This window comes from Crocodylus porosus, unplaced genomic scaffold, assembly GCF_001723895.1.
Source record: "Crocodylus porosus isolate Cpor-Errol unplaced genomic scaffold, CroPor_comp1, whole genome shotgun sequence".
Taxonomy (NCBI): Eukaryota; Metazoa; Chordata; order Crocodylia; family Crocodylidae; genus Crocodylus; species Crocodylus porosus.
In genome coordinates, this window is record NW_017728920.1 from 4539377 (window position 1) to 4548866 (window position 9490).

At 44.6% G+C, this 9490-nt stretch overlaps 1 non-coding gene across 1 annotated transcript; it reads left to right on the forward strand.

Annotated features, from left to right (window-relative positions):
* The first annotated feature begins 1895 nt into the window (after positions 1–1895).
* TRNAS-UGA lies at positions 1896–1977 on the forward strand. Its single transcript has one exon. It is a non-coding gene; the product is annotated as a tRNA-Ser (tRNA).
* Positions 1978–9490: the final 7513 nt, after the last annotated feature.

A 9490-nucleotide genomic window follows, 5' to 3' on the forward strand; every position in this document is an offset into this window, starting at 1 on the left:
ACTCAGACTGCCTGTATCTCCCTGCAGCACAATGTGGAGACTGAGAAGGAGGCCTGTTCTGTTCCCTGCTAAGCTGGAGCAGCAGAGTCCAGTAAGCAACACAGTCTCCTGGTGGGGGCAGGAGCAAAGTACTCTGGGATGCTGGAGGACATTCAGCAACCGGTGCCTCCTGAGTTTGGGGGGCACTTGCCCCTACTAGTTGACAGTCAGCAACTGGGTGGGGGTTCCCCCACAGCCGATCTCGCAGGCCAGGGGTTGTCCCTCTGCAGCCAATCCTGCCAACCCACAAACACCCACAACTGGCAGCAGCATGCCACTGGCACTTCCTGGTCGGCAGGATTGGCCATGGGGGACCACTTCTCCTAGTGCACTCCCCAGCCAGTGCTCTCAGGTGGGCACCAGCAATCTCGCCTGTCCACCTTTGCCCGGGAACACCATTGTCAGAGGGTGCACATGGACCCCCATGCACCCTCTCTGCGTCACCACCGCTGGAAAACTATTCTGTAGCTTCTCTTTGAAGAGCATGTATACAGATTTTGCTCTCCCAGAAGAAACCATGATTTACCCCTGGCTGTTCCCAGATCATTTTTCTCCTGGAGCTGCCATTTCTGCTCTGAGGGAAAAATCCTGAACATCTGTATACTTGTGGTTTCTCCTGGAAAAGAGCTGACTCTTCCAAGAGAAACTGAATGTCTACACCTGTAAATCAGATGTGTGTATGTATATATAACATAAGTTTTAATAAAGTGGGGCTCACTTCAGCAGATGCTGTGAAAGGATATGCATAGAGCACTATACACCTTTCATAGCAGCTGATGGAGTGCTAGCTCACAAAAGCTTATGGTATATATAGCTCTAATTTAGTTAGCCTGTAAGGTGAAAATCTACCCTGCCTTCCACTCAACTTTATGCTAACGCAGCTAACTATGTCTCTCTGCTCAGTAAACATGGACAAAACAACCGTAAGATTCAACCTGGGAAAATTAACACCAAAAGGTATAGAATCAAATTCTCTGTAGCAACTCTGCGCTTTAAAAAGATGACTGAAGTCGTATCCGTCACTGCTGTCCTCAGAGACTATAATCATTTTTTCAGGTGGAACATAGGGCCTGATTTTGTTCCCACTGAAATCAACAGCACAATCTGTGTCGACTTGGGCAAGGCCAGACTGGGCCAAAAGTGTTTGGAAAAGTTTCAAAAATATACCCTGACCTTCTAATTCCTGGTAAGGAGCAAAATCCATCGGAACAAGGACTCCAAATCCATCTGTACAAGCTGCATCAATTTCAAGATAAAAGCACTGCAAACCAAGGCTAGAAGCATGACACTGAGGCTTAATATGAATAACGAGCATTAAAAATGCTTGTGCTTTTTTAACCCCCGGCATTATTTTCCCTTCCAGTTCAAAGCTACGGGAACCGCCTGAGAGACTGGCACTGTTCGGGTCCTGGAAGTGCTGCGTGACCCCAGGACTGTCCTCGCTGCTGAGGGACGTGTAAAGGGTGTCTCAAGAGAACCGGGCGAGGCCCGAGGGGAGCAGGCCACAGGCCACAGCCCAGCAGCGGCGCCTGAGGCAGAGCCGGGGCACAACCGGCCGCGGCGGGGAAGGAGGTCGCTGCAGGGCCGCGGGAATAAGCCGCGCCGCCCGGATGCACCGCGACAGCCACGACCCGAGCACCCGTCCCCCCCACTCCACCCTGTGGCTCAGGGCGGGGCGAAAGCTCCGTCGCGGACCCAGAAGAACAAGCACAACCCGGTCTTCTGCGGCTGCGGGAAAGCCCAGGCGGAGGAGATGGCGTCCCACAGCCTCCCATTGGCCACTGGCTCCGCAGGAGGCGGCCGCGGGCGGAGCGAGTGTGAGTAAAGTTTCCTGCCGGGTTTTACTGTCAGGAGCAGCAGCGATGGCCGAGTGGTTAAGGCGTTGGACTTGAAATCCAATGGGGTCTCCCCGCGCAGGTTCGAACCCTGCTCGCTGCGGCATTACAGGGTGTATCTTTTTTTTATTCTTGCTAAATAAGCTTGATAGTTGCTAAGCAAGAGGCTGCAGCGGCATGAATTCTTTCCCTGGGAAGCTCCCTAAGCATTAGCCACCGAAGAGACTCCGGGTCATCCCCCCCCGCCGCAAAAAAACGGGCGCTGGAAATGTAGAGAATAAGCAAACTGAAAAGCCCCGTCCAAAGCGCCAAGCTGAGCCCATCGCAGGCCTTTCACTAGAGAAGAAGGCCTAAGTGACGCGCTCTTTCAATGCACCACATCATCTAAAAACCAGCAGCCAGTATTAATGCAGCGATGAGAAATAAATGAACCGTTCAAAATTCAGCCATAAATTTCTGCTGTGTGTTTTGTCATATGTGTTTAAGAAGCTATGCACTGTTAAGATGCATACCTGGCGGGGAAGTGGCAATAAAAAGGAAATGCAAAAAAAAGTTTGGTTCAAATGTAGGGGTGTGGGAGGTGTGCCACACCTAAATCTGAGACCTGTTTTCATGCTGCCAAATCACTTGGTTTTACCCCAGTTACCCTGAATTCTTAAATGGTCTTAATGTAAGAAAGAAGGTGTTCTTCACTTAGGAGCTCTTACCTGATGCCTTCTAAAACCTGCAGGCATTAGCTGAGGTCAACTTCATTCAGAAGTCCTCAATGCAAACCTTCTTTCAACTCAGGCATGGGTTAAAAGGATTTCATTTAATTACCTTTTATTGCACTGTTGTTAGTTGTGCAATTTTCATCCTAACATTTTAAAGCCCACGCACAAAAACACATGCATGATACTTTTATGTGCAGGGCTGAAATAATTTTGTTTGGGCTGCTGCAAGAAAACAAGTGAAAAATATTCCAATAATTATGTTTTCTTCACATCTGCATTCATTTTGCTTCTTCAGTCAGAAGTGTAAGTTAGCCAAGTTCTTAACGTCAGCCACATTTGATTTATGTACCCACAACATTTCATCTGGAATGTACTGAGTAGCTACAGTTTGTATAATACTATACTCATACAAAATGAATAAATCCAATGATCATGTGTTGAATTTTATTTACTGTAGCAAACTTTTGCTAGAAATAAACATGTTCCTCCATGTTATTTTGTTAGTTATTTCCTACTGAATACTTGCACTCCGTTTCATAACTTTAATAAACCTAACAAAGCACCAACCTACTACTATCTGTAAAATAAATACAATCTCTGATACATAATTTCTACTGACAGAGCTTATTTAGGATATGCTAAGAAAAAATTAATTGATCTCTTGCATAGAAGAGGAAATGGAGGGTCAGAGCATATTAGGAATACAGCTGAAACTTTGATTAGCTTCCCAGTTTATTTGATCAGATATTTGCATTTAATGCAGATTTTCTTCTTACAAATGATTATTTTTCAAGTTTTCAATTAATGAGTAAAAAGGAAGTAGAACAAAGGAATATCCAGGTAATTTTGCAACAGTATTTATTGAAATGCTGCCCACTAGAGGTCTACAGAAAAAAAATTAAACTCAAGTTGTGCCTGGGCCTTCCTAATTTTCTCCCTGCAGGCCCATGCAATAGTCTTATACTCTTACCTAATACTGTGACCAAATTTCCACTTTTTATAGGATTCCTTTTTTGGGTTTCAACTCACTGAAGAGATTGCTGTCTGGCCAGGCTGGCCTGCTTCCTATTCAGATAACAGGGGTTAAGTGTGCATTGAGTACACTTCTCAGATAGGCGTTCCTCTAATGCATTTAAAAATCTTAGTTGAGGTTTTTTCTTGAGCCAGGGATCCAAGCAGCCTGTTAATTGTAGGACACCATCGGAGCTTAGTGGGTTTGCAAATGTTAGTCAGAAAGTTAAGGTTCTGAGAGACTTAAGCACCTATGGGCACATCCAACAAGTGTGCATGTGCAGGCGTATGTGTTTCCTGTGAGACAAATAGCAGCAGCACATATTTGTGCCACTGCTGTTTTTCAGGGGCACAGCCCTGTATACGTACTCTGGCAAGAGGCAAAGTGACCTGAGTGGGGTAGGGGAGACTGGGACCAGCTCCTGTACTGGCCCCAGCTGCCTTACCTGGAGTCCTGGGCGCCTCCCAGGGCAGGCTCAGAGCTTGGTTGGCAGCCAGAGCATGCTGCCAGACGCACCACACTGCTGCCACATGTGCTATGCTGCTTTTTTCAGTGGCAAGTTTTTTTGACACCAGGAGCTCCAAGTGTCAAAAAAACCCACCACACCACAAATTACCAGCATGGCAAATGGGTACACGTGTACCGCATGAGGTTTGCAACTCCTCATCGTGTTTTGAGGCTCTGCAAACCACACATGCACACTTGTTGGGATGTGTCCTATGGGTTTAGGTGGAAGAAAGCAACAGATGTGAAAAGGTCACCAGTGTCTAAATCATGGATGGCCAATTCGCAATGGGTGTGCCACAAGTGGCACAGCTAGCCTCCGTGTGTGATACACAGCAGACCAGGATAGGGAGAGGCAGCACAGTAATGGACAGGGCAGGGAGGAGAAAGCAGAGCAGCAGATGAGGCAGGGAGCAAGAGGCAGAGCAGCAGATTGCAAAGGGAGCACAAGGCAGGAAGCAGAAAGAGCAACAGATTGGGCAGGGGAAGGGGATTGGAATGCTACTTGGGGAGGCTGCAAGGCTAATGTGTAATGTGCTTGCCAAGAAGGTTGGCCCCTATTGGTCTAAGAATTAATGTAAGTACCCAAGTATCTTTACAGATCTGAGCCAGGGAGCCCAAGCTTCCTCAATCCACCCATTTCTCTCTCTGCTGTTCCTTTAGCTGGCTCCATCTTTAAAGATGTCCTAGAAAAACTGCCTTTAGGACTAAGTGATTTACGGCAACTCTTTGATTAAACACTTTTGACACATAAGCAAGCAAGCCATTCTTTCTAGAGCACTAATGATTGTATTATAGATCAAGCAGGCCTGGAGGGCTAGAAAACACTGGCAGCAAACTGCCTTTCTTTTAATAGTCCTGTCCCAAAAAAATGCTATAGAGAGAAAATGACAGCATCCAAGCAGGTAGTCTAGCCTCCAGCTTCTTTCACTTGTAACAGGTTATCATAGACCTGTATGTATGGCAACTGAAAGGAACAGGCCTTGTGAAACTCCTGTTATCTAATTAGATGCTGCCAATGGGGAATCTTACTCTTTGATTACAATAATCAAAAATATATTTACTTCTGTTGACACTGCTCCACAATTTGTACTCAGACTCTTATTTCTGATCACTATAAATCTGCCATGTAGACTGCTAGACAGTAGTGGGCAGGTTATTATCAGTAAAAAACAGCATAACTCCATTCATTTCAATGGAAATATGTCAAATGATACCAGCTGAAGCTCTGGCCTAAGCAGCCCTGAAGGACCTGCTACCTCATAACCTGTGTAGTCTAACACCTGTGAAAAATATATGTAAAATGTTCCCATGATAATATGGTAGCAATTTATCATTGCTTTGCACAGGTTTAAATGACTACACAGAGTACAACATAGTGGAGAATTGGGCCCATAGCATGGAAGGTCACAAATGAGAAAACCAGAGCAGCCAGTCACCCAAGCAATAGTCTCCAGGAGCCAGGAGGAGGAAAAGCACAACTGTTAGTCTGGTCCATGTCAGCATGGAATGGGGAACAAACAAGCAAGGCAAGAAAATGGACTAAATTTATGCAACTCCCTGAAGCAGGAGTCTTAGCAGCTCTGATAATGGTGAGATGATGAGAAACAATAAGAATGCCCAACACAGACTAACTGATGCATATCACAGCATCTGAAACTGAATGAGAGTGCAGCCTTTTATTGAGTTGCTTTATCATTTGCCAGGTAATTATATCCGCTTTATAACATCTTCACTCCCTGTTTCCCTAGCAATCTTAGCTTCTCCTCATTTATGAAGATGAAAGTGGAAGGTAACAGTGTTCACTGTCAGGAAATTAAAGTCCTTGATAACGGTATTAGTCATCAGTGGCATTTGGTACTATAACTGAACATGTAACTATCGCATTTGGGAAACAAACGAGTAAACAGGAAACAATTTTGCTCAGAATTTAGCATTGCTCCGATGGGGATTTTGAATGACATGCTATTGTATTCATCGTTAATCAGCTCATCGGATGCCATTTTAACCTTGCCATTTACATCTGAAAAGTATTGGGATTATTTGTATATTCCTATTCCTATGTATGGTTTCCATTTATGCCAAAATCTTAGAACTAAAACTGTGAATAACATTATTGGTGTAATTTTAGTTCGTATGATGTAACTATTGGTCAAATAATTATGTGCTAAAACAGTCATAATTAGGGGCTTACCAAATTCACAATTTTCAGAGAAACCCATGAAAAAGCCTGGTCCATGTGAGAAAGTGAAAAAGCAGCCAGCAAGGGGAGGTGGGGGGGAATGGAGCAGAGGAAGGGGGGAAGGGAGCTGCAAACAGAGGTGGGAAGCCCTGGCATCCTGAAGCACTGGGGGGAGGGAGAGGGGAGAAGGGTGGGGGAAGACTTTCATGGTGGAGTGCAACAGGCCCCCCAACACCTATGATTAACCAAGTGGTTCCCTGAAGTTCTGCCCTGCTTCAGAGATTGCAATATCCAGGAAGGGACAAGAGGGACCCCCATCCCACACCTCTGATTGGCTGAAAGGCCCCTGAAAGTCCTGCCCCTCCCCAGAGATTGACAGATGGCCATCTATCAATCTCTGGGGAGGGGTGGGACTTTCGGGTGCCCTTGGCCAATTAAAGGCATGAGGGAGGGGGGCCTGCTGTGCTCCACAACAAAAATGGTACCTGATGCCTGATTGGGACCATGAAATACAGAGGCATAATATAAAGCTTCATTCTCTGGATTCAGTTTTTGAAATGCATACCGCTGTAGTTATGCATGCAGCATCATTATTGTATCTTAGCTTGTGTGCTATTTCATCATTGTATTCCAAACTCGTATCTATTGTCTTACAGCCTACAGCCGGAATCTTATTAACCTCAAAAAGCAAAAGAAGGATCAGGTTTGCTCACTACTTTTGTACTTAATGCCGTAGCCAGTTAGATATACATGACAAAGTTCTTTCTGCTTTGGATGAGAGTATCTTTGACCTGGGTCAAACAGTCTCACCGTACCTGAGAGCACCATCCAGCATCAATGCTGCAAATGGAGGGAACATAGATCTGGATGGAAAATCCTCACTCCTCCCTAAGCTAGCAGGTCTGGGACTAATGCCAGCATCATAGGATCTCTAACAAACAGGAACAGTCATCAGGAACTCTTATCAAAACTGACTCAGCTACACAAAGCCTATTAGTACCACAGGGGCCCAGTCTTGTCTTATTTTTTAAGGACTCACAGGATTAGAGGTGTGGGAGCAAATATATACAGGAGATTTCTTGACTACTTTTTCACAGATATGGCTAAGAAGGAACCTGGGCTGACCTCTCTCCAGGGAGAAAGAAGGACATTTTCACATCATGTCTTAGTTGCAAGTAGATTTATAGCCAAATTAATTTCACAACTATACCTGAGTACCAAGTCCTTAATTTCCTACTCGTAATGTAGGGAGACAAGTCTACTTAGATGATCTTTGGTATTCTGATTACTGGGCAGATGCACTACAGACAAGTGAATTTGATGGGTTATATGCAAAGGACATAATGCAACTGCTTCTCTGATAGACAAAATAGCTCACACCATCTTGTCATGTGCTTGAGAGCAAGTTCTTACTTTTGTAACTGGATGCTTCTTCACTGACAGGATAAGTTCTAGATAGGCCTGAAAGACTCTTGCTGACACTGAATCCAGGTAAGCACCAATTAACACTCTGGGCAGGAAGGATCCAGTTTCATTTTTTGCTAATTAATAATGATCCTCAGAGACTGGAAGAGGCTCACTGTTCTCTGGAGGTTTTCTAATTTCTGAATGGCTGAAAAGCCTTTCAGTAATCAGTCATCAAGACAGGTAAACTGTGATCCTCCTGGCTCTGTAACAGCTCTACTACTACCCAGAGCACTCTGGTGGAAACTCTCAGGTCTGCGGGTAAACCAAAGACTAGGATTCTGTACTGGTAGTAGTCCTGGCCCATGATGAATCAGAGATATTTCCTGTATGAGTACCATCTCACAGTGTGGAAGTTAGCAACTTGTAAGTTAAGAAATATGAACCAGTCTTCTAGATCCAAGAATGTGTAGCAGAAAGCCGCCTTCATACATTTCCCTTCTGAACACTGATATAACAGAAGCCCCTTCTTGCCTGCACCAACCCCCGCACCCCCATTTTGTGCTTTTCTTTTTCCTTCCGAGTATTGGCAGAGACCTAGGACACTCATTGCAGGGGTGTGGCTAGGTTCAGAGCAAGCCAGAAAGCTAAAGTGGCTTTCTGCAAGAGAAACCTACAAACTACATCTACATATCAGTTGAGCTAAGTGTCACTAAAGAAAACAAAAGAACTAAAATATCCACTTCAAAGACTGTAAATATACCCTGATGCTAACTTAACTCACTCACTGTCCCCAATAGCCTTTGATGCTCCCTACCTCACATTGCATTTTTATATTTCATCTGTCTCATCTTTACCAAGGCATTTTATATTTTATACTTTTAAACCCTTAAGGAATGTACTCTCTGTAGAATGAAATTACACCCTGGATCATTGTTAAAAACTGCACTGAAATTGTAACTGTAAAGTGATAAAATCTGCTATGTTGGGCTGGTCCCCCTTGAGTGAATGTGAATGTGTATGGTGATCAGAATGTACTTACATGACAATAGTACAAGACAAAGGAACTTACCATTACAAAACTCTACAAGCCATTTTAGGCTAATCAAGCCAAGGAACTGACTTACCCACCCTATTGACTATTCCTATAACCCATGACGATACAGCCATTAAGTCAATAAGTCAAGGGTGGAATCCCAAAACTACACCATTGGGTGGAACCCCCAGTGACTGTGACTGACAGCTGTCATGCACTACTCAAGACTGATGTGGGACAGTGACCTCCAGATTGGGCAGCCAAGATGATGCTAGGGGATCACAGTAGTCTGCCAGAAAGGGATAAAAGGCAGTGAAGCCTGACCCTCAGTGGCACACTCTCATCCAGCACCTGACCTAATGAGACAGAAGGACAAGCAGGCAACCCACTTCTGGAGAAGACATCATCTTGAAGGAAGCTGACCATTGACAGCAGACTCCAGGGCCTCAGATAGGTAGATATACTGACACCAGTGTTCTCACAATCACTACAGCAGCTACTGTACACTTTACTACATAAGTCTGAGTAACATGGTTTTGAATGAGTGAGTGTATGTGTGTGTATGTCTTAAGGTGGCCAGTACCCCTCATAAAATCATAAATGCAAACTTTGAGTTATTAATAACTTCACATCCCATATGATAAATTAGAATTCATTATGATCCTGTAAATTGGTCTTTTGTAGCCAACAATTGTTATCCAGCCTCTTTCCTTGTTACCTGTCAGCTCCATGTTCTTGGGGAACCCTGATACAGGACACAGACTG